Source organism: Hippopotamus amphibius, chromosome 1, assembly GCF_030028045.1.
Source record: "Hippopotamus amphibius kiboko isolate mHipAmp2 chromosome 1, mHipAmp2.hap2, whole genome shotgun sequence".
NCBI classification, from domain to species: Eukaryota; Metazoa; Chordata; class Mammalia; order Artiodactyla; family Hippopotamidae; genus Hippopotamus; species Hippopotamus amphibius.
This window is the reverse complement of record NC_080186.1, coordinates 110,675,877-110,702,109: the sequence shown is the minus strand read 5'-3', so window position 1 is coordinate 110,702,109 and position 26,233 is coordinate 110,675,877. Positions and strand designations below refer to the sequence as shown.

The 26,233-nt window shown below is 47.5% G+C and overlaps 2 non-coding genes across 2 annotated transcripts; one reads left to right on the top strand and one right to left on the bottom strand.

Moving 5' to 3' along the window:
• Nucleotides 1–360: 360 nt before the first annotated feature.
• Nucleotides 361–526, bottom strand: LOC130842003 (U1 spliceosomal RNA). The gene has a single exon (XR_009050324.1). It is a non-coding gene; the product is annotated as a U1 spliceosomal RNA (small nuclear RNA).
• A 1,737-nt stretch (nt 527–2,263) lies between these two features.
• TRNAQ-CUG (transfer RNA glutamine (anticodon CUG)) lies at nt 2,264–2,335 on the top strand. Its single transcript has one exon. It is a non-coding gene; the product is annotated as a tRNA-Gln (tRNA).
• Nucleotides 2,336–26,233: the final 23,898 nt, after the last annotated feature.

Genomic DNA, 26,233 nt, shown 5'->3' with positions numbered 1-26,233 from the left:
GGGGCTGCAAGAGGCAGTCACCTGGCCACACAGGTCTCCCTGAGTTTAAGACCTCTGGTGGTGGTTCTGCAGTTAAAGGAATAAGCTGGTCCACTTTCTTTCCAGCAGAAAATGGGGAATGGGACTGGTCGGAAATAAAGTGTTCTTCATTGGCTGATTAGGGCCTTAATCCTCATCAACTATGATGGTTGTCAATTCAGTCTGGCCCTGGAAAGGAATACAGCATTTTTCCCCAAAACAAACTTAGAAGGGGAGTAGGAAGGTTTATCTTCCAGGAAAATGTATCTAGGAAATGCTCCCCAAGAATTTGCCCAAACTACTGAATATATTTACAGTGGTCTGTTATTAACCATTACCTGTCAGGAGAGTGTGCAAACACTGTCCCCCATTACCACAAATTGTGCAGTCGAGTTTCCTAAATTTGGAGAAATCAAAGGGCTCAGTACATCCGGAGTGCAACGGATAAGCCTTTTTTTTTTTTTGGAAAACCATCTTCCTGATCATGGGATCTCCCCTGCGCCTGTACCACAACAATGCAAGATACCAATAATAGAAGAAATTGTGTGAGAGAGAACAGAGCATATATGAGAACTCTCTATCTGCTCAATTTGTCTGTAAACCTAAAACTGTTCTAACAAGTAATGTCATAAATTTTTAAAAAAATGTAATGATGCAACACCCTCAAATCAAAGTGTTGCTGGCATCCTATAACTGCATAGTTAATACTAGCCCTGGAGGTGCACCAACCTGGAGTCTGACCAGGCCTATGCCATCAGCCTCTGCAGCCTGGCAGTTCCCCTGGAATCTGGCTGTGGAAACATGTAGGTCAAGGTGGCCGCAGAGCTCCATATGGTGCAGAGAGAACACTGGAATGTGGTGACGGCGGGGAGAAACCATCGGAGGGCCGAGGTCGGTGAAGATCCAGGACGACTCAGATTCAGCAGCTGCCCCACCCGCGGCCACAGAGCAAAGGACAGGGAGGACAGGAACTGAGAGCTACCGGATGAGGTCGCTGCCTGAAAGATAAAAGCAGCTCAGGAGGCTTTGGTCAATTTTGAGAATGGGAAGCAGGAAAATGAGTTGAGGTACGACTCGAATGTTCCGTGGTGGCTTGAACCACCAGTCTTCCAGGTAACAGCACGCTCGCATACTGTACTCACAGAGCCGCATTACACACTCTTCTGCTGTTGCCACGGGGTGAGAACGTGCCCCCCAACCCCTCCCTCCGGTTCTGAAAACACACTCAGACTGGCCACTCAGGACACGCTGTTCTCACATGGGGCACATGAGGGCCTTGATACCAGGGAATGGGCCAGGCCGCCTGCGCCTCGCCGCCTCGGGAGCCTCCGCTCAGGTGACAGGGGACCGCCACAGCCTCTGGGGCTGCAGCCCGCCCTGTGCCCCTCTTCCCTGCGCATCCCCCTCCGCGGAATGCGAGGCTGGGACAGGCTTTCAAAAGTGGCCGACGTTCAAAACTTTAAAACTGGCCGCTGAGCCATATAAACGTCCGGAGGCTGGAAACGTCGACGGGGAGCCCGTGGGCCGCGCTGAGCTCCGCTCCCAGGACCCAGCGGCCGCCTCAGTCTCGGGGACGCGGGTGGGCGGAGAGGGGGTGAACCCGGAAAGCGGAGGAGGAGCACGAAGGGGAGGGAGGAAAGAGCCCAGAAGAAACACTGTCAGCTGCTCACACCCGACCTCACCCCTCAGGGCGCCAGCGGCCTGGGTGCTCGCGGTGCGACGGGTGGGGCCGCGGCCGCTTCGGCTCCCATCCGGTTCCCAACAGAGAGAGGACGCGCCGTCCCCCGACGAAGCCGGCAGCGCCCCGCGCTTCTACCCTTGCACCTGGGTCCCAGGGAGGGGACACCCCAAGAAGTGCCTAGCCCTGTCCTGAGGACGTTCAGAGCTCCCAGGGCAGCGGCGAGAGGACAACTGCAAAGAAGGGGAAAGGAAGTTTGGGGGTTTTTTGGCGTTTGGGTTTTTTTTTCTGGCGGGAATTTTACCTCAGGGCAGAAAACTCTAGAAATGCCGGCAGAGCAGGCGCATTTGGGGGAGGCCGCCAAGCCGTCCCCTGTCGCTCCTCCCGAATGGACCTCGTGTCTTTCCACGACGTACAAACCTGAGGGCAGGCGAGTCAGGCGCCTCCTGGCGTCGCGGAGGAAGCGGGCTCGGGGCGGGGGGACGAGAGCGCACGACGGGAGGCGGGTGCTGGGCCCGCGGGGCTGCGCGCGGCCTGGCTCCGCGGCGGGAGGGGCGGGCCTGCGGCGGTTCCATGGTGTCATGGTGAGCACTCTGGACTCTGAATCCAGCGATCCGAGTTCGAGTCTCGGTGGGACCTTCCCCTTTAGGCCGCGCCGGCGTCTTTTACTCCCGCAGCCAGAACTCAGTCTCCTGCCGAAGCCCGCGTTCCTCTGGCTCCTGTTCCTGCCACCGCAGGCACCTCGCAGCCGCGTCCCTGACCTCTGCCGGCTCCTTCTCCAGAAAACCGGCTTCTCCGACCTGCGCGGTCCACATGGGCAGGTGGCGCGCAGGTGGGGGACAAGCCCGGGGTGTCCCCGCTGGCCCCGGGCGGTCAGCCCGTCTCTGGCCATCGGAGGCCCGGCCCCGCCGCCAAGCGGCGCAGCGACCGAGCCAGTGCCACCCCGCCGTCGGGGCCCCCTGGGTCTCGGGGGTAAAAGGCAGAGGCTGCGCCGCCTGAGTCCTGCCCCGCGAGGGGGCGTCACACCGCAGGCGTAACTGCGCGCTTGTCCCTGTGAGTCAGGGGTCGCTGTGGGGGCTGTGATGTCGCTGGTCAGACAGGGTGACAGCCTCTTATGGTTCCAGACCCGAATGGGTAGTGCTGTATTGAGGTGCCTATTCTATTCTGAAGTTTGATTGATCCTATTCCACTGTGTTCCGATTTTATTCAGAATTTCTAGCTCCTAAGTCTCCATTGGACACGAAAAGCCGCTGTTAGGCTGAGATTTCAATCTTGACCCCAGGAAGTCCCGTGCTTTCCTCCCAAGCTCAGCCAGAAAGAGGAGAAAGGCCAAGGATTCCAGCGTCTGGGGAGACCAGGGCTCCCTGACCCCTCTCCACCCAGGCCTTTGAGACACTTGCAGAGCTTCTCATCAAGGCTAGCCTGTAGCGAATATACTTTGTTTCGTTAGATTTGGGTGGAAACCAGATTTATTTTTTTATCATTATAAACTTAAATTCCTTTTTCAAATGTTGCCTCTGGATATGGAAAACACCATGTAACAAATAAACCTTTTGTGCAAGGCCTTCTGTGGAACAGCCACATGGATAAGAACTACCCGAAGAGAGTATAAAACATAATAATTTATGTGTACCCCAGAACAGTGACAAAATTTTAAAACCTGCTTTCGTCAATTGTGTTATGATTGGCATTGTTGGGTATTTCTTTATTCTTTTGTCAATATAGTGTGGGAAAAAGCAAAGGAGGCGGTATAAGATATTGTATTTCTATTACTCCCAGTGCCCTTAAAAACAAAACTAGTGGTATTAGAGAAAAGAGTCTCAGTTGAAAGACAGACATTCAATCAAAGCCTGTAGTTCTGAGTTTGAATTGTGAATGTGAATATATGTGAATGCATGAACACATACAAATATGAGTATGTATTTGCTAGCTCTGTCCACTGCAAAGGTCTAGAATTCAACCACTTCCATTGAGTGTCTTTAGGTTACACAATTTGATTTGGGAATAATGTTTTTCACAGAAAGGAATCAGAGATTTTGAGAGATATGACTGAGTCCCGGTCAGGGGCAGATGAGACAGAAGCACCTTGTCATAGTGATATCTACGAAGGTCTCAAAGACTATTAAAATCTTATGAAAAGGAGAAAGGAGCCAGCTTAAAGGCACATTCACTGCTGAAAGAGAGGATCATTGGAGTATCAGTAAGGACTCTATTGCAATGAATTGAAATACTTCAATGTGTTTGAAACTTTGATTTCATATTAGCACGGGGGAAAAAAAGAAATAAAAGAAACTAGTTGGTGACCATGGAGGATGCTTGGGGAATTGCTCATTAAGCTGCAGTTTTCTTTACAGAGGGAACCACTAAGTAACTACACAGTATTTAGTACTAAGGGGAAGTTTTTTTTTATGCAAGTGTACCAGCTAAATAACACATGGCCATGGAATATCACCATTTTGCTCCACATAACTAGTTCACGGATCTAGGCCTTGAACTCCAAGGGCTGCTAACATTATTTGAGGAAACACACAGGAGTTGATGTGCCCCCTGATCAGAGAGCACACACCACTTCTGAGGTGCCCTTGCCAGGATACCAAACACAATCTCCTCTGCCTCTGTATCTACTGTGTCCAAAATAGGGGCCACTAGACACATATGGCTATTGAATACCTAGAATGTGGCTAGGACGACTAAGGAACTGGATTTTAATTATATTTAATTTATAATTCATGTGAATGTAAACTTAAAAGCTGAAGATATGCACAACATTTTTCTATTAAACACAACTTTAAAGCTTTGGTGGAATTATGTTTCCCTTAATGTGCAGCATTAATTAGCTGTGTAGAAGATAATATTTGTATTATTGTGTGCTTATACTTTTCAGTTTTCAATGTGGTTACTTGGAAAATTGAAATTACATATGTGGTTTGCAATTTCATTATATTCCAGCACTGCTTTAGATTCTACCACCAAAAAGAAAGTATGGAGGACGGAAGAATTTATTAAAGAACACCCAGTTATACAATTTACATTGTGGGAATGCTACAGAACAAACAACTCCATTTCTTCAACAAATGAATGATTTAAGAAAGGAAAAGAAAAGGACAGCAAGAGACCAAGAGAGCTAGAGCAAGAGTGAGAGGGAAGGAAGCAAGGAAAGAAGGGGGGGAGGGACAACGGGAGGGAGGAAGGAAGAGGCAGGGGAAGAAAGGAAGGGAGGGAGGGAGGAAGAAACCCAGAGTAAATATGTGTGTAAAGACTTCAACACATATCCTACTAATTACAGTTTGTGCATTTTCTTTGGGTCCCAAGAAAGAATAACTTAAAAACAATAATGGGAAATTTGAGCACTCTTTTATGACATTAAAGATGCTGAATTAATTTATGAACAATTATAATGCTATGATGAGAATACTTTCAAAAAGAGTCCTCATTTACGGAAACATACTGGCAAAATGACAGACGAAATATGATATCTGAGATTTGCTTTACAGAATATAGGGAAAGGTAAGTGGGTGGCTTGTAGTAAAACAAGGGCAGCCATAAGCTGATATTTGTTGGTCGTGGCTAACAAAGATGGGGATGTTCTTATATAATTCTATTTTGTGTACTATTGAAAACCTGCATTTGAAAAAGAATGATAGGAGAGCACAGGTCCACCTAGGATAATGGCAGCAGGAACTCTCCACGTGCATTTCAGAGGGCTAGGGACTAACAGAGAGAGTCAAGGACACCAGTCATAACCCTGCCCCAACCAAGGGCCAGAGGACACCGTGGACTCCAGTTGGTTTGTATTTAGCCCGGTGTGGGAGCCACACAGAAGTAGAGGAACCGGCAAAGACTCTGCACATAGAGGAGCACAAAGATAACTGACACACATCAGGGATCGATAAGGTCTGGTAAAATTTTAGAGAAAGCATCATAGAATAAGATATTCATACACTCTCAAAGCACCACTAATCAAATTACTGATTATAGACAGCAAACATATCTTTCCAATGAATGGATCTCATGAAGCCCTGCACAACAAAGTGTCCAATGCTAAAATGACAATAGTGGTGACAGGCAAAGTGGACACTCTCAGCCTCCAAAGGGGCTGCGCTAGGAAGCACACAGCATGCACTAGGTGGTGTTCTAGGCAAAAAGGTTTCCCCTGAATTTAATCACGAGGAAATGCTCAGACAATGGCAAACTGTAGGCCTTTGAGCCAGACAACTGACCTGTCCTCTGCAAACAAGTCAATGCCACCACCATTGAAGACAGCTACCAAAAGGTGAGGAGAGGCTTGAGGTTCCCAAGGACTAGAGAAATATAGCAGCACAATCTTTTTAGGCCTTTGGAACCCAAAACATCTCTTCTCCTTTTTGTGGTCTTAGTTGTGGAGACATTGACTGTTTGAAGAAAGACTGGCCAGCTGTCTTGCTCAGTGGCCTAAATTCTGCAGTTTTCTGATCACTACCTTGTAAGGAAACTCAGGCTAAACATTTTCAGCAAGAACACTGCATAGTTAATGCCAACTACTCCTGGTCCAGTCCATCTAGTGGCAAAGAATGACCAGGTTGACATGTTGCCTTCTTCCAGTTGCTCCTGATGCTGGTGTGTGGAGGAGGCATATTGAGAGGAACAAGAGTTAAGGTCTCTCCAAACTGTGTGTCCATCAAAGCATTGGTCTCCTTATTGACTGATCACACTTGGAGGCTGATGGCTGGGATTTCTTCCATCAAATCTGTCTTTTGGAGTGTGGAAAGTGGTTGTTGGTTGGGATGTCGATTCTCAGGAAAGGATCCCTCCAATATTCTGCTGAGGCTTGAACTTGACTTGCTGTTGTAGATTTTTTTCATCAAATGGAAAAGGTACATTTTATAATATGGATTCATCCAAACTGGCAATATCTTTTCTTAGTTCCTAGGGAAACTGGTATCTGCAAAAGACAGAGGGAGAGAGAGAGATGACACGGGAGTTTTCCTAGGTCCTGCTGATACCTGAGCCTGGAGGGATGGCTACATGATGACAGAGGCCCGGGCAGGCTGAGCTCCTGTTGACAGGAGGAGCTGAAGGGGGAGCCACAGGCTGGCTGAAGGGGAAAGTGAGATGCATAAGTTAGCAGAAATAGCTCCTGAAATTTTCATCCAGCCTGTGGAGCAGAATCTAGGGACCCCTGTCCTCACCCCACCAGTGCTCGGTCATATTGCAGCTCAAGCTGCTGCAGAGCCTTAGCCAGCTTCCTACCACCCAATCCGCAGCAGCCACTTTACTCTTGAACCCCTTCATCTGAATCGAATGATGACATTCTCACATGTACCAGGGATGGATGTACTTAGCATCCCTCGTACACATTCAGAAACGGACTGCTATGGGAGCAGAGATGCTTGCTGGAGAAATACACTCTCTTCTACCTCTACATCCCTGCCTTCTGAGGAGGAGGGACCGGCTACAGGGAGAGCCCTGCAATATGAGAGCCAACAGGGACCTCAGAAGGTATCCAAGTCCAGTTCCACCTTTTACAGATGAGGAGCTCTGGTGCCAAGGAACTAAGGACTAACTAAAACCACGTGGCCTGTGGTTGCCAACCCTGGTCTAGGACCCAGGCCACAGGCCCTTTCCATACACTTGGGGCAACAGAGAGGAGAGGCTCCCATGTGGAGGTGTCAGCAATTAATAGAGGCTGTTTGGTCACCCTCCTGGACAGGGATCAGGCTCTACAGAGAAATCCTGCTCCAGAGGGGCTGAGGAAAGAATGGAAACAGGGAGAACTCAAAATGAAATTAGCAAAATGAGAGCAGGGAGTGTAACGGCGGCCCAACCCCTTTGCATCCCATGGACACCAACAGTCTATGAAGGTGATTTCATGCTGGATCCCCCGAGAGCATTGCTAGAAACGTTCTCAACCTCTAGACAAACACAACTCTGAAGTGAAAGGGAAAAAGCATTAGTTTTAGTTATACTAGATTCTCATCACTGTTTTCTCTAACTTTGCCCAAAGAAAGAGTCTCTCCTAGTATTTTACACTAGTGTATAGACGGGCATGAAAAAGGATACACATAGGAGAATGAGGCCTAAGATTCATTATGGGGCTTTTGCATAAAGAAAGAATTTAATTAAAAAACGCATTTGTTGAATCTGCAGTTCTGAGCCAATTAGTAGGCTGTGAAATCCATTTAGTAACTAGTGAACTGCAAGTTGCATTTTAACAGTAGAAATGAAAACACTCCAGTTCATTATTGTGGTAAGGGGAGGTACTATTTTATACTGTGGGTTTCTATGTAATGTGTATTTTTTATTGTATCTTGTACTATAAAAATTGTAAAAAACATTGGATCCAAACAGAGAGATTATATATCGAACCTACGTATCTATCTTTTTTCTCTTTGCTCTGAGCTATACAAATAGTTCTGTTGACAGAAGAATGCTAATTCCCTTAAAGGCTGATCTTCAGCTTTGCTATGAAGTAGCCACACGATGGACACTGCCATACTGGTTACTGACGTCCTACCAGATCCATAGTCCTTCTAATCCCTAGACGCATATTAGCAGAGCTTTTAAAAATACTGATACCCAAACCTCACCACAGAACTTTACAATCAGAATTTGAAGAGATTGGGTTAAGGCATTCAAGTTAGATCAAAACTCACCCACTTCTTGTTTTCTAACTGCATGATTGAGAACTACTCACTAGACCTACACTGTTTCATACCATTCTTTTTCTTCTCTCCTTCTAGTCCACCATGGACTTCTTTCCCACTGGCCCTAAAGCTTTTTTGGCCTTTCTCCGACATTCCCATATAAATAACTTGCCTTCTCAATTAGATTTGTCTGAAGCAATGATTAGCTTATATTCTTGTGTATCTAACTGGGTCTTCATACATCTGGCCCAAAGGTAATTCACTCCAATGCTCTCCTCCATTCCCTGGCCTCAGATTCCAACTCAGTTCATTTTTCTGGATTCTTACTGAACATGTAGAAGCAGTCATTTGCAAAAAGGGAGAGGTCTGAATGCCTATGCACCTCACGTCTATGCATTTTGAAAACCTGGCCTCTGCATCTCCTTTTGGCCACTGTCCCTTTAGCATGCCATCTACTGTCCTCCAACTACTGCCAGCTCCAGTGAGTCCCTGGAAGCCCCATGCACATCAGCACAGAACTGCCCACCTGGAGCCGAGGAGAGCCCTGACTCCAGGCCAGTCCAGGACTCCCACCTATGACCCAGGTTCTTATTTAGTTTTTATAATCAGGGCTCTTTTCCTCAGTTTCAGCATTTCTTATTCAGGTGGAGAAGTTGAGGGTTAAGGGCTGTCCGAGGTTGGGTCCTCCAAAAGCCAACCCACATGCAAGTAATTCATTCAGTCGTGATCCTGGAAGGAAGGGGCAGTGGATTTGGGGGGGATGGGCAAGGAAAGGAAGCTGAAGAAACCAATATGTGGTATCAGGCGAAGCAGCATGTCTTCAGTGTCTTAAATGATGCTCTTCTGATGGAGGACCATGGATCTGAGCCTCCCTATGGCTGAAAGGAACGGTCAGAGGGAATATCAGGAGAGCAGTTACAGAGACTGAACAGGGTTCAGAGTGCAAACAGGAGAAGGAGATGGAAGGGCCTGGCAGGGAGGCAGCCCCCATGGGAAACAGAGCAAAGACCAGACGAGGTAGCATCAGCTGTTGAGGGCACAAAGGAGGAAGAGGAAAATTAGTGTGAGACTGAGCTGTAACCTTAAGTGAAGAGTATAAGGCAGGAGTGCATGGAAGAGCCTCAGGTGTGCTTACCTCTGTACCCTAAGCTTGAAGGCCAGGGAATCTGCATGCTAGTCTCCACGTGCTGAACAGCAGTTTTCTTCTGATAATCTTCTGTTTCAGGACACTTAAGGCATGAATCTTGCTGCAGACCAGACACTCATGCTTGCTGGCAGCTGAGCCCTCACCCTCCGGCTTGGGAGGGGTCTTCATTCCGATGGAGGCATCCAAACCCAGCTCTGACATAAAACCACAGACAACAGGATCCATTGTTACTCATGACCTTCCTATGACTTATTCCCCCACCCAAGAGGGACAGCAAGTAAGGAAAGTGTCCAGGAACAAGAAAGGCCACCTGAAAGGCCATGGTCAGGTGAAGCCAATGGAGACATTTTTATACGTGCTTTTTGTTGATCTTCCTTACACTACCCAGTAAGATTGCCATGGGACAAACATGTTCCCAAATGCCAAAAAAAGTGTCAAGAAAAATAAAATTGATAACAACGGAAAGGTCCTAGGTAGAAAAGGCAAAGGCAAGGAAATCATTCCAGATACAGGTTGTACAATTGGGAGGGAAGAGATTGTGGAGATCAAGCAAAGTCCATGTTGAAGGGAAACCTCATGATAGAAAAAGGTGCGGGAAGCCTGAAACTGGAAAATTTAAAAATATGCATCAATATATATTTCACATATATATGCATATATACTATGTGTAATATTTATACATAGTCAATCTAAATAAGGCATGGAAGATACGATAAAATGCAACAACTCTCACAAGTGTGTGTGTATAAAGGAACAAACACATGAGCGTGTTGAGATATCGACTGGATCGTTCTAATGGACTCCTGATGAGCTGAGTTTGAAAAAGCAAGGAGGAAAATAAGAAGAATGAGAGAGCGAAGCTCTGGTGGGAGACATGAACTGTTACATATTGGGGGTGGGATCCCAGGGTGGAGGAGTATGAATCAAAAGTCTATTAAGATTATCCTATGCTGCAAAGTCTGATGCGAAGCCTGGATTTATGCTGAGTCCTCTGGGGAAACTGAGTAGGAGACAGAGTGACTGAGCCAGCGGGGTTAGGTCTTGGCTGGGAATGTGGGAAGCCAAGGACGAGAAAAGGAGAGACTAGAGAGAAGAGGAGACAACTAAATACCACAAGACCTACTGGCACGTGGCAGGGCTGCGCATCCCTGCACTCCCTGAGCACCTTCTATGAGACTCTCCCTGGTGCCACAGGGGCGCTCCTTCTTATCTCACCCCCGCCGAGGATGTGGGGCTCTGCTCATTTCTCAGATGAGGCCATCACCTGAGGGGAGAGCCCCAGGCAGCCCCAGGCTCCGGTGCAGATGTGGAGAGAGGTGGAGGGTAAGGATACATTCGTCCCGGGTGAAACGGATGTGAGGGTTTCAAAGCTCTTTTAAGACAATCTGAGCAGTGGTGGATCCTGGGGAGAAGAAAACTGAGGACATGGCCACGGAGCTGAGTGAAGAGGGTGAATTACAGGGAGTGTCGTCAAAGAGACTGATCGGTGCACTTTATGGATGAGGGTGGCCCTTTATTTTAAAAGAAGAAGAAAACGAGAAAAATAACCTGGATATGAAAAGCAAACAGGAGTGTGAGTTGTGGGGCCCTGTTTACGTTGCTACAGAATGTTACTAATACACTGTTACTGAGAGCATCTAACAGGGAAAATTGTCTTGAGGGTGGATGTTGAGAGAAGAGGAAAATATTGGCCAACAAGCCTTTCTGAGAAAGCAAGGGTAAATGGGGTCCAGAGAAAATGGAGATCATAAAAACTATGCTACCGCAGAGCATACAACGCACGTGCCTTCATTTTGTAAATGTTAAGCACCAGAAAGACCTAATGGTTAGGGATTATATATTCATAGTGGTTCTGAAACCTTTTTTACTGAATCAGGCACTCTGGACGTTACGTTGCTTAATATTCTCAACAACCCTGAAATGAAGATAGAATTTTTCAAGAGTTCAGATGAGGACGTGAGGTGTAAATATCTAAGAAGATAAATAACTTGGCTCAGTTAAACAGGAATTTGAAAACCCAAGGCCTGAGGCAGAGCTGATCCTAAACCCCAGGCTCTTGCTCTCTGGCTCTGTTAGAGCATCACAGCTTTCACCTGGACCTATCGTAGGCACAGGAGGGACCCCATTGCCTCCTCCACCCACAGCCCTGTGATGGCTAGAGCTTCTAATCCTCTTTTTTTCACTTACCTGGGAAGAGTGGCCCTTGGTTTCCAGAATCAGTATTAGTGTTAAAGCCCCAGACGATGGAGGAAAGACTGACTGTGGCTCTGCTGTCACCACAACCGAAATGCTGGTCCGGCTGTAGTTGCACATCATTGGTCTCGTGGGTGCTTTTCTGCAGCTGTGCTTGTGAAGTTTGCACCTCTGACCCTTGGAAATTCACAGGCCCTTGGAGACAATCCTCCCATGTGTCACCTGAAAGGAAAAGAGGGTGCGGTAGGACCAATCCAAGTTTTCCTTTGTTAATCCCTCCCAGAACTGATGTGCCTTCCTATCAGTGAGACCATCCAATGACCCAGACAATAAAGGCAGAAATCGTGTCCATGAAGGAGAGGTCATGTTTCTGGCTGTACCTGTGGATGCTGAGATGGCAGTGCTAGGCTCCAAGGTCCGTGAAAAGAGGAATCACCCACTTGAGTTTAGAGGGTTTTGGATGGCACATGAGATTGCATCTACTATTCAGTTACTAGCCTTAGTCCTGTAGCCGAGTGAAGAGGTTCTAGACAGGCCTCAAGGCCTGGGACAGAAAGAGTTGTTGATATCTACCCACAAGAATAATAGAACAAGGGAAGGAATATGGCCTAATGGCTTCAGGTACCACTAGAAAAGTGAGCTGGGTAACTAGAGTACATGGACCAGTTAAATGATTCCTTCACAGTTCTGGAGGCTTTTGAACTTGCTTGAAATTTTTGACTACAGTTCCACTCACCCATACATGTATATATTCGGTTGCCACATGGGGCAGAGTGGGGGTGGATGGTATCAGCAGATAGAAGCAGTTGTAGCAGAGGCCCGAATCCCTTATTGGAAGCTGAGGTACAGAAGGACTACAGAATCAGAGTGTTTGCTTCTTTAGGGACAATGTAACACAATGCACAATCCTTATATTACACTCCCCTCCAGTGGGGTCTGGGCAGTGCCTGTAACCAAATGTGTTGCTATTTCTCCTGTGAAATGAATACATATTCTCAGAACATGGGCTAAGCAAAGATATCAAGTACCCTCACCTAGTCCAGGTCAGGCTCAGGTGGGGTTGTGCCCCACAGGACCTGCTCCACATTGCTGTGAGGCTCCCGTCTGGCCTCTCTCCTATACATCTGCATCCTCAACAAGGTTTGTTTAACTGTTTCTTTAAAGTGTCTCTCATGTATCTGTTACCACTGAGTCTTCCAGAGAGCATCTATGTCTGACTCTCATCAGTGATTCAGCCAATCTCCTTCTAACTGCTTCTCTGATTCTGTCCTCTCCACACCGTCAAAGGTCACCTGTCTTATTACCCCCAAATGCTGTTTCACCGCATGCTCCTCGGCTTGTGGAAATCCATCCTCCCTTCTCTAGTACACGAGCTCTACACTCCTCACCTGCCTTTGTAGTCCTCCTGTCATCTGGCTCCTCTCTCTTCTGCAACATCCCTTCCCACAACTGCCTTCTACAAATCCTCCCGGACTCAGGCTGGCCCCTCGTTGACCCCAGCCCTGCACCAGGAGCCTCTTTCAGCCTCCAGGGCTTTTTCCACAAGCACTTCACTCAGCCTGCTGTGCCCTTCATATTTCCAACAGGCAGAGTTTTTTAATCATTAATCATCAATTTTAGGACACTTAATCAGATTTTATGGTAATTCACATTTCAGATGGGTAAAACCTCTTAAATCAACAAATCCTGTGGGTGAAGGATGTAACAAAACCAGGTATCCCCATTCTCCAATCTGATTTTCAATCAAGATCTAGGATTGTTTTTAATGATCACTCCTTAATTTCATCATATGTATTTAACCCTCTTCTCCAGACTAATGGGCTTTACTAAATGAATGCTTTGAATATTCTTTGCATGTGCATGGGAAAAGGACAAAACATTTTATCAAACATCGACACTATTGCCCAATATTATTAGTTTGGCATGTTGGGAAGAGCCCCTAAGAAAAGCTCATGTTGTAATTTAAAAATATAGTGTTTGCACTGTTTCCACAGGGTTTCTCCTCATACAGAGAGAGGGTGGGGCAGACGCGACCACCTGTGCCCACACCGCTGCATCACAGCTGTCCACACTCTTATATCCACACTGTTCTCAGGGTATCATCAGAACCCAGACACAGGATGGATCCGTGGATTATTTAGATGTTCCACTCATTCCTCTCAGCCCATCTGTGTGGGTGACTTGGCCTCTCCGAGGCCGTTCTGAATGAGGGCCTGGCAGGGCTGGGCCACATCACACACATCTCACTTGTGAGACCTGTGTCTGAGCATCACTCATTCCCGTCATGGACACTCAGCCCGGCTGCTGGTGTTTCTGAGACAAAGCTCTGCAGCTTTCTGAGGGCACCATCACAGCCAAATTCAAGGCCTCCCTGCACCTGGAGTGAGAGCAGATAACCATGGCGGCAGGAGGTGGAGAGAGGCGTGGACCCTCACCCTGGCTGATTTTCCCTGGAGAGCCTTAGGCAGCTGCGGCTCCGCCTGGAGGGGCTGGATGAGCCGCTGGCTCTGCTCACAGGACAAAGTGCACTGATGGATGAGGTGCTGGGATCTGAGCGAGGGACCACAGCGGTTCTCTGCATGTCTGGCAACTTTGTGTGTCAGATTGATAGTTTCAAATCATTTGGTTCAGGGCAAAACGGAAAAGGTGAGTGACATCCTCTCTTAGGCACTGACGGGTACAACTGCTGAGAGGAGTGAACAGACCTGAGCCGTGGAGTCAGGCCAAGGAGAGGCCAATGTCCCACCTCCCAGTGGCTGGGAGTCTTGGGCAAGTGAAGTGACCCTGCTGAGCCTCAGTGCCCTTGGCTCCACCGTGAGCTACCACACCTACCTGAGAGGGTCCAGGGAGGACTGAATGGGTTATGGCGCACATGGAGCTCACTTAGTAAGGGGCATGGTATACAACAGGTGCACAAGAACTGTGTGTTCCACTTCTGATTTGTGAGTTACTATGAGCCTTTGCTTCTTTGCTCCTCAGGGAGGAATGGGAAACAGGAATGAAATGGTTTCCAATGTGAAAAGGCACAAACTGACCAAGAATGACTGAGGGGCAATTTTTCACACCCAATTTCACTATTAAATAATGAGATCGAATCAGGAGCATCATGGAGTTTCTCGCACTTTCTACAAGATGATTTTATGAGTAAAGCTCCTAACAATCCAAATGTGTCTCCTACAATAAAAGTTCAAAAAATAACCTGAGAAGGAAAGAAAACTGGCCTTACATTTACAAACCCTATGAACTGCTGCCCAAGGGGATCTCGGTCAACAATTAGGCCAGTATCCCCATCAGGTGTGCAGGTTGTGGATGGTTTCTGTGAGAGGATACCACTGAGCGTACACACACGATTGCAGCTGTAACCCATCATGGGAGACTCATGATTGCTGCACAAAGGAGGAAAAGCAGGGCTGTTTCTGGAGGATGGAACACCAGAGGCCGATCGTTGGCTTCGTGGAAACCGCAGGGCATGGGCCCATTTTTATATTCAGGATCTGCTATCTAAATGCTTCACAGGGAGGTGGGCAGCCCAGAGGGAAAAGCCTGGAGCTGGGGAACCATAACAGGGAGCAGACTGCAAACAGGAATGCAAAGCCAGAGAGTTTGTAAGAAACTATTCAAGAAATAAAATTAGCAACATAATGTAAAGAATATAAGGATTCTTATCTTGGAAAAAGAGGTCTGTTACACAGATTCCTGCAGGTGAGATGGTGGCAGCCGAGACGTCGCCCTTATCCCTCCCCTTCCCCACTCTGGCCTGACGATACCAAATGCCTGCACTGGTGAGGGGGTCCAGGTGACAGAGGGTAGCCTGGGGCAAGAAGAAAGGAAAGTTATCTGACCCGCTTGATGCCTTTTAAAAATTAAATCCCAGAATCTAGTTCAAACCAACACAGGTCTGAGGGCCTGTTTACAGGGATGCCGCTCATAGCCTGTCCAGGTTGTTGGATACAAGTAATAGAAAGGCTACCTGGGGGCCCACTGGGAGTCGTATGCCCTTTACAAAGGAGTACTCACCATGTGCATCTGGAGCCGAGAAGACTTCCCGGTTATCCGATTGGAGTGAGGCACTTCTCTGAGGCCTACAGGAGTCTGACAGATGATGGTCAATAGAACCCACCAAATAACATTCGTCCAGTGAGTCCTGCTGGACTTCATTCTCTTCTCCCACCGGCAGCTCCATCCTGAGGCAGGTGGGATCAGAAGGACTGGTGATTACACAAGAGGGATTAGTGAACACAGAGTCCTAGGCGGTTTGGATGGGAGTTAAGGAACTAGTCTCAAAAAGCAAATGGGAAGTCCCCATAAAGGGAGACACAACAACCCTCCCCTATCTGGGGCTGGAGGGTGCTTGCAAAGGGAAAAGGGGGGGGGGGGCAGGGGAGAGTGAGGAGGAGGTACTTCCAGAACGGATCAGAAAGGAGCTCAGGAGGAGGGAGGCTGAACCACCCCCGTACACAACAGTCATCTCACACACACTCTCAGAAACCATAAAGGCAGCTTCAGCTCTTTTGCACAAGTCTTGTTGAAATTTACATGCAGCAGCCAAGTGAACACAGGCTCTGGCAGCATAATGGACTTCTAGAAATCCTGTATCTTCAGGGCCAATTTCTCTAATACTGGGATGTGACCTGAACGTTTTTTTCTCACTGCTTTCCTTGCCATGAAACACCCGCTAGTGTGGTAAGGCCAAGCAGGCAGAGGCAGAGATGCATCTCATGCTGCTTTTAAGAAAAAGGGAGAACAGGAGCGTGCAAGAGACCCTGTGACTGATTAGGACCCCTGCAGCAACTGACTGCAGGTTACTGTAACTGAGAGGGATTCACAAAGGGGCCCATCCAAGCACCACAGCAAAAGCAGACGACATCGTGAAAGGGACCCTTTGTGGTTGTCTGAGTGGAAGACACAGGCATATTCAGCACTTTCTGATTCCCCTGCAACTGAGAGGACCAGATGTCACCACTGAATTCAGACCCACACTTCTTTGAAGTTACCTAGAACAGATGAGGTCTTGGTCTTCCTCTTCCTCAAGAACAGTATGATTTTCTATGGATAAATTCAGAAACATTAAGCCGATCGTCCTGTGTACGTTAATAATCCAGTATCCAATACTACCATGGGGACCAAACGATCCCCAGTGGGACCGTAGGGTATTTTAAGAAGAAGATTCCAGGAGGCCTCAGGTTGGGTCTTGGGTACCTGCCTTGATTTGCTTTCCTGAGCCATCAGGCAAGCTCTCCCTGACCTGGCAGATCCCCACCACAGCATCCTCTTCCAATTCTGAGTAAAAACTTAAAAACATCTCAGACAGATGCTGGGCAACAGCTCACCTGCCTTCTAACAGAATCATATTCAGGCTTTTCTCATCATATGCTGGCTGGTTTAGCTGAATGATGATTGGAATCTACAAAACCTCGAATCCAAATGAATCTTTGCGGCTACTTTGAATCTTTGGCCATTCACCGGGTGGGGAAATGCCAGGACTCTGCCTTGGTTCACGGAAACATACAAGCAAGGTGAGGGTAGGGGTCTTTGTATCCTCATATCCAGATGACGGTTTTGCTAAGAGGACCAACTTAGAGGAGACAGACACTGGGGATGACAGCAGTGACACCAGGGAAACAACAAATCCAAAGATGGAGTTAAGGCTGTCAACATCGCTGGAAAGGCACAGACATCCAGGGATGTTTGGGGGTATGGAAATGGGAGCATTTGGGGTAAGAAGAGACATTTCATGGGTATCAGGAAAGAAGACAGTCATCTCTGCGCACTTGCACATTTGCAACTGAGTGAGTTTGTCACACCTACCTCGGGTCCAGTGATCTAACTCAGGGCCTGACCCACAGGCTCGGCCAGGATGAAGAAGAGACACTGCTCTCTGACCCACCTGATGTCTGTGCTTAAAAGTCTATCATAAAGCCTGATTCAGATCACTCTGTCTACGGAGCTTGTACACAGTGGGGAAAAATCTCAGCACCGCCTGAGGCGTGGGGTAAAGGAATTCAGAGTGTACCTGGGAGTCCAGTTGGAGTTTTATCACATCGGCAAGAGAATACTCACTGCTTACATCTGGAGCATAGGGGACATCCACTTCCTCACATGAGAAGATGGCGGTGCTCCTATAAGGCCAGAAGGAGTCTGACTGACCAGGAAGCACTGAGTAAGTCAAGTGGTATTCATCCAGTGAGTCCCGTGGGACACCATTCTCTCCCATCTGCGGCAGCTCCCCGCTGGGCCTGGTGGGGGAGAGAGGACTGACGATTAACCCAAGAGGGATCAGCTATCCTAGAGTCCTATCTGGTTCTGATGGCATGTTTATGGGAGTGGTGAAGCAAGCCAAGGACCTGATCCACTAAAGATGGAGCAACTCCCTTTTGGGTGTGGGACAGAGTGTGTTTCTACAGGGGCAGGAGCTAGAAAGGACAGCAGGTGCTCAGTGCTCTGGCCAAATAACAAGCTGGTGAAGAAAGAGACTGAGTTATCTCCAGATGGTACAGCCATGACTCACAACATATAGGGTCACATAACAGTGCCTTTCACCTTCTCGTTTACATTGCATTGAGTGTCACATGCAGGGGCCACGAGCATACAGCTTTTGGGGCATTCTGCTATCCCAGACATCTCATGCCACCAAGGCCTCTCTAAATATTGTAGCATTATATAATAATATTATTATCTATTTACTTTTCTTACTGTGACATACATGTCAACGTGCTAATACCAAACAGGCAGAAAAGAGCTATGCACTCACTCTCTAAACCATCCTGGAGATAACAAGTCTATGCAAGAAAATCACTCTCATTTAGTTCACCTGGGTCAGCCGACTTGGGTTATGAACTTGAGATGTTACAAAGAACTGGAAAACAGTGTAAGTACCACAATGAAAGCAGAAGACATTATGATAAAGGATAATTCATGGTTGGCAACATTGATGATACAAAATATTCAGCACTTTCTGCTTTCCCCTGGATCAGAGGTCTGCAGATGTCATCATTGTATGAACAGCCCACAAATATTCATAACTACCTGGGGGCAATAGCCTCTGGTCCTTCCAGGTCATCCTGATCACTTTGGTTTTCTGCAAATAAATTAACAGGACAATTACATGGGGCAAAACCCATTCACAAAAGCCCAATTCGATGCCAACCTTCACACTGTCCTAACAGGCTTTGAGGGAAATATCCTAAGAGACCCCAGATAGAGCCTCATAAGAAGGCGCTGGGTTTCCTTCTTGAGCCATTGGACAAATCTGCTTGATATGACAGGTCATCAGCACAGTATCCTATGTCCTGAGTCTGTGCAAACAGCTAAACAAATCCTTTCCCTACAGATCCTGCGGAACTACCGAGCTACCTAGAGCACTGCTGTAACATTCAGGCTTTTTCTATCTGAAATGCTGTTTGTTAATGGGTTAGAAGAATTATACTTTGAGATTAGATGGGAGTGGAATCCATACACCATCAAGTCAAAAGAATCTTCAGAGCTACAAAGAAACAGTGGCCATTCGTCAGGTTGGGACGTTCCAAGGCCCTGCCTTGCTTCAGAGAAACATACCAAAGATGACAGTGGGGCTTACGTTCTGGTTTCAGAAAACTCTGGACAAGATAATACAAATGAAAGGAGCTGGAATATGGGTTGACAGAAGTGAAACCAAGGAGTGGCAACTCCATAGATATAAACAAGACTGCCAACAGCCTCGGACAGGTAAGGGAACTCAGGGACATTGCTCAGGAATGAAAATTAGAGCATTTCATGTGATATAAAAGATTCATTCAAAATTAGGAGGCCTGAAAGGTACTTCCTGTGCCACAATTGTAGTGGTACATGTGAGTCTGGCAGGACCACCTTGGGTCCAGTGATTTGCCACAGGGTCGTACATGACTAGCAACTGAGAAAACTTCACTGACCTGTGGAATGTCTTGTTTTAAATGCCATTGTAGTGCCTGGTTTGAACTTCAATATGTTCGTATACTGTCTATCTAAGGAGATTCATTCTCTCAAGTAGACTAACAAAGAGCATGCAGATTACCTGGAAGACCAGTTGGAATTTTATCCTCTTTAGCATGGGAGCAACCACAGGCTCCTTCCACAGCAGACCCCACTTTCCCTTCATCAAATGCAGATTTTCCATCACTGTAAGGCTGGTAGCAGTTAGCACCTTCCTGGACACTTGAAGGAGCCAAAACACATTCATCTTGGGATTCCTGGAGCACTTCCTTCTTTTCAACCTCCTGCAGCTCCACTCTGTGTCAGGTGGGAGAGGGGTGACAGAAGATTAAATGAAGAGGATCAGACACCAAGCCATCCTGGCCGGTTTTGATGGGAGGCAAAGGGAGTGGTCACAGAAAGCAAAGGCGAAGTGGTCTTAAAGACGGAAATGACTATCCTTCTGTGTGTGCAGTGGAGTGTGGCTTCCATGGGGTGGGAGAGGGAGAGACCAGCAGATGCTAAGTGCACTGGCCACACAACCAGCCGTTGAAGGAGGAGAATGAATGCTCCCTGCACGCTCTAGTCATGACCCCCAGCACACACGGAGAACTAAGACAGTGGTTCCAACTCTTTTGCATGCTTTGTATTGATCTGTACTTGCAGTGTCAAAGTGATACAGCTTTTGAGGAATTACAGACTCTAGATATTCTCCCTTCAGTAACTATTTTCTCAATATTTTGTTATAACATGAATTTTTTCTAGCTTCTTCACTTGCAGTCAAGTATTTACCAACATGCTGACGCCAAACAGGCACAAAGTAGGTGACTCTTGCCCTACTGTTAACCACACGGGGAAGAACACTTGATTACAGGAGCTCCCAAGTTTGCCTGTTCCACCTGGGTCAACTCACTGTACCTCACTGTACCTGAAGGATTAAGAAATTGAAACACACACAACTTCTGAAGTGAAAATAGACAACATTCTTAAAAGGGATATTTCGCTGTTGACTGAGTGGATGAAAGAGTTATATTTAGTAATTTCTCCCCCCTGGATCTGAGGTCTCCTGATGTCACTCTTGACATTCACAGCCCACAAATCTTCAGAATTACCTGGGGGACACTGGCTCTTGTCCATCCACTTGCACATGATCATGCTGATTGTCTAGTAAGAAATTCAGACACAGTGGGTCACAAGAAACAAATTACACCTCACACGTACCAACTCAGTGAACACATTTACCACAAGGACATTCATACTCTCAGTGCAAGAACATAATACGATATTCCAGGACACTTAACTCCTAGAATCAGGGGGGACCACTTCCAGACCCATCAGGGAAATTCTCAGGAGCGCTCTCCCAATATCCTTTGTTCTGAGTCTGTGGAAATAGTTAATTTTCCCCGGTGATCCTAGGAAGTGAGCTGAATTATTTTCTAGAATTGTTTCTACAATATTGGTTAGGCTCATCAGATTTTGTTGCTGTTGATACTTTAGAGAAATTTATCCTTAACACTAGAGTGATGGATGAATTTTATAAACTCTCAAACTAAAAAGAATCTTTGGTGCTACAAAGAAACCATGGCCATTCAAGGCTGGAGGGACTGCCAGAGGCCAGCCTTGCTTCATGGAAACATCCAGGCAAGACAATGGTACAGTTGTTTCTGTCCTGGTTTTCAGATGACTGCTTAGCTAAGAGAAGCCAACATAGAGAAGATGGAGACTGGGGCTGAGAGCAGTGATACCAAAAAGAGAAATCACCTCTCCTAAGGTATAAGCCGGTCTGCCATTGTGTTTGGATCAGAAGAGAAAGGCCAGGGACATTTACAAAAACAAAGTTAGATCATTGCAGGTGACAAGGCATATCTGATCTAAAGCAAGTCTGACAGACACCTCCTGTGGATGTCCACCCGAGGTGGGTGAGAGTTGTCACACTGATTTGGGTCCAAATGCCTGACACTGGGGCCAGGGTGACAGAGGCATGACCAGGGCCTAGAAAGGGGTGAAGGCTCCCTGGTCCACCTGATGTCTGTGTGTCTTAATAGATCCTTTTCCCTGGTTTAAATCAAGATGTGTCTATAGGGCCTGTCTTCAGAGACGAGCTTCCTCAGTCTACACAGGTTGTGGGGAACAAAGAACATGGAGGCTACCTGGCAGATCGGTTGGCATTCCATCCTCTGCAGCATGGGAGCAACCACAGGCTCCGTCCAGAGCAGGGCCCACCTCCCAGGCATCACATGCGAATTTGCCATCCCTGCAAGGCTGGCTGCAGTCAGAACTTCCTGGGAGACGCGAAGGAGTCAAAACACACTCATCCTGGGATTCCTGACGCACTGCCTCCTTTGCAACCTCCTGCAGCTCCAAGCTGTGTCAAGTGGGAGAGGGATGACAGAGAAGTAAACAAAAAGGATCCGACCCCTTGCCGTCCTGGTTGGTTTTGATGGGAGGCCTAGGGAGTGGTCACAGAAAGCAAAAGGGCAGTCCCCTTAGAGAGGGAAGGAACTATCCTGCTTATGTGAAGTGGAGTGTGGCTGCCATGGGGTGGGAGAGGGAGACCAGCAGGTGCTCCGTGCACTGGCCACGTACCCTCTGATGAGGAATGAGACTCAACCCTCCCAGGATGGTACCTTCAGGAACATGAAGCACAAATCAGCTTCCACGCCAGGTGCTACCCCCTGGTCCTATGCCATGTTCAATGTAAGATCAAGTAGTCAAGTGAATACTGCTATTAAGGCAGTATACACTCTCAGAGACGTTAGGCCTTCTTTTTAGGAATAGAAAGGCCTCCAAGGCCTCTTTCTCTTACTCTTGTGAAATAGCAACCAATGTTTTGTCTAGATAGTTTTCCTGATCTTTAGTTTCTCTAGTTACTTCTCTGCCAATTCCTTTGCTAGGTACCTTCCTCCCAAGGACCTAAAACAACTGTGTAGGAATAGATATTCATCTCCCCTTGGAGCTCCTTTAGGAGAGAACAGCTATCCTCTGTGTGTGCAGGAAATCCTAGGGATAGTGCGTTCAGCTTGGGTCACACGTACAAGTAGCACAGAGATCACAGACAACCAAGTTACCAGGCCATCTCCAGGTGGGTTGAGTGAAGTAACTCAGTACAGCCTGCAGGTTTGCTTATGCTTGCATCTGGCATCTGTGACTCTCTTGACCTCACTTACTCTTTCTGTGACCCTGTCCATATGTTACCTACACATTACCTGCTCCTGACGGTTCATTGGTACCTGGGCGTGAGTGTTTCTTCTGCTGGTTCATCTTCCTCATCTTCATCAGTTTCTACAAGCAAATTCAGAAATATCCAGTCAGCTTCTTGCCACTTCACCCACGACAAACACAGCAACCCATATGGTCGTAGAGTCATGACTGTCTGTGTGTGAACTGGTACTGTGCGGAAGTTCTAGTGCCTTGTCTTTACACACCCCGCCCCCAGCATGGATTTCTGACCCATCAGGACGTCTGACTCTAGACCAGAGGATCACCATTGTGGCACCTTCTGCCTGCAACTGGGCAGACATTTAAAAGGTCTTTTCTTCCTTATATCGCTGCACACTTGTCCACCTTCCATCTCGACCTCTACATCTGCATCATCCATCCTGCCACAAATTCTGCCAAAGACACAGGCTCTCTAAACCTTCTCAGCTCTCCCAAGATCCCTTCCTTCCTCTGAGGAGAGCAACCACATCCCGCATCCCTCCACCTGGGAACATCCTGGGCTCTTCAAGGTGGCTTCTGTGTGTTATCAAGGGAAAGTCTCTCTATGGAAAGGGGTCCAGTCTAAACAACATTCCCAGCACCAAGGCTGACTATATCAAGTACCTTATCGGACACCACACAGTGAAGGGCTTCTTTTTCTGCTGTGCATTCATACATATTTCCTCATTTTATCACTAGAGCTACCATCAACAGATTATTTGATCTATTTTACAGAGGAGGAAACAGACGCTAAGAGAGGAAAAGTCAATCACTCGCTCGCTGTTACTGAAGGCAGCACTCAGGCTAAACCTGGAAACTTGCATGCTTAGTCCAGGGCTCTTTCCACTCTCACAAGCTGCCTCCTGTCACATCATCCCTTCTGTGCTTTAACACTGGGCGGATGCTGCCTCCTGCCCCAAAGGCCATGGTCCATCAGGAAGGAATCAGTTGCAATACTATGCCCTCTACCCTGTGCATTTCTCCCCATCCTCCCACTCAGCCAGTCCTGCTCCTATCAGAGCCCCAAATGGGCCATGAAACAGGAAAGCTGAGAAAAAAGAAAACCACATCCTAGTCGAGGTGCAGAGTCTCTTGTGAGTGGCTCAGTGCTATCAGGTTCTGTGGGCCCCTTACCTGGGCTGAGCTTGCGGGCAAGGCGCTCTGCCAGCCTATGTCCCTCAGTCAGCTGCTCTCGGAAGCCCTGCCCCTGGTGGTTGTCAAGGTCATTGTGGGTGACGAGGTCCTTGAGGTGCTGCTTGAGTAGAACAGAGTCATCTTTCCCTTCCCGTAATGTCTGCCGTAACTGGGTCAGCTCTCGCGCCTGACTTCGAATTAGGATATCACACGTCCTAATGTGGGACAGAAGATAATTTTAAAATGCAAAGAGTTGCATGACGACTGCGAGGGATTCCTGTGAGAACATCCTCAAGGAGCCATCGAAGCAGCATTGTGGCCCATATCTGGTGGCCAGCCTGTGCCAAAGAGAAAGAGGGACAACAAAGGACTCCCCTGAGACAGGGCGTGCTCCTATAAGATTGCCCATTCATCTTGTTCTGTAAACAAAACCTAGGGTCTTTCTAAACCTACATGAAGATGTCTCTTCATTTCCTCACTCAGCCATGCCCATTTCCATATAAAAATAGACAGAGGGCATGGTACAGTGGATGACACACAGCCACATATAGCGTGGACAGGTACAGCAGGTGTGAGTTGGAAAGAACAAGAGAATAACAGGGTCAAAAAAGGATGACAAGCTGTAGTCAGTCAGGAGGACATTGTGATTTAAAGGTCAATGAGGTACTGATTGAACAACACTGTGAAGGTACCAAATGCCACTGAGTTGACTTGTTCACTTGAATTTGGTGAATTTCATGCATGATATGTGATTTCAAATTAATAATGTTTTTCAAAGCAGAGTAACTGAAGCCCTGAATAAAATCAGAGTCCATAATTCACCAGTTGGTGTCCTCCACCTGGTTGATAAATATTGTGCCCATGTGCCTGCCACGCACATCTCTGACCTCCTTACCTCAGCCTCTCATCGAGCGTTGGCTTCTCTGCCAGCTTCTCTGCCAGCCTCAGCGCCTCAAACGACAGCTTCTCGCCCAGCACGGATTCAATGATGTCCTTACAGGCTTCACACTCTGAGGAAAGAGAGACGCTGCCTCAGGGGAAAGCTGGACCTGCTGCTGTGGTCACGGCCTTCAAGGGAGGAGGCAGGGTCCACCCCAGGGGCAGATGTAACTCCAATACCAGGCTCTATGCAGCGATCTCCACATCTGATCCCTCAGCCTCCCAACTGCGTGGCCTTCGGTTACTTCTTGTTTGAGAACTGAGGAAAGAGAAGCTCCAAGGCCCAGAAAGTAACTAGACAAGATGAACTGGCATTTGGCAAAGTCAGAATTCACATCCCCTGAGACTGACTCTGAATCCTGGGCCACTTTACCAAGACCTGCAGCCTCTTGGGTGACACGCGGAACAGGGCCATGAGGTGGCGATTGCTGTGTGGTCGGGAAGACCCCTGATGGGGTCCATGCAACTATAGGCCTGATGGTTCCCTTCTGCTGGGATTTACTAATGAACAAGTGTCTCAAAGGTTTTCACCTTTGAGTAAAAACTCACCTGGATACACTTGTGTGAAATAGAATATGCGAAAGTATAAGGACCTAGAAAAAAATGTGCCCAAACACTATGAAAGCTTTTGTTATTAGAAATAGTATAGTGTGAATGTACTGTGCTTACACTGTGACAGGCACTATTTGCAGAGCTTTGACAGAATTTCTTCATTATTCATTACAACTGAAACAAGTAGCCCACAGTTTCAGTGAGGAGCAGCCCCCCCCCAAGCTCCTTTAAAGCAGATACGATCCTCTGCTTTCCCCAGTGTGTAACCACCACGTGACCCCAGTGTAACAAGCACGGGGCTTTGCCAGTGGGACCTCAGGGGAGCTGGGACTGATGCAGTTCATTAGTGCCAGACGTTCAGCCAACAGTGATGCAGGATCAGATACAGCACAGAAAAGATTCCAGTTGACACACTTTAGCTTGTTGCTGAGAGAAACAGGCGGTTCTGTGACTGCATCAGGAATCAATGTCTAGAATTTTAACTTGATGCTCACCCTACAACGCACCGCAAACTTGGAAAAGGGACTACACTCTTTGTACCTCAGTTTTCCCATCCTCAGGCAACTGAGGGTAAAACAGCCACTTCTACCTTTCCTGGATTGTGGTCAGAATGAAATTCAAAATGACAAAGGAAATAGGAGATAAAGTCTAGAGAGTTTAGTTTCTTGGAGGGAAGACAGTGATCATTCATCACTTTGGTGACCGTGACCCCTAGGACTTACTGTATTTCTGCAGCTGGTTGGCCAGGGAGTAGGCAGTTGCTTGGGATACAAGGAATTTCTCCGTGAGGTCTCGGAAGTCCTGCTTGTTCTTTGCCAGCTGCAA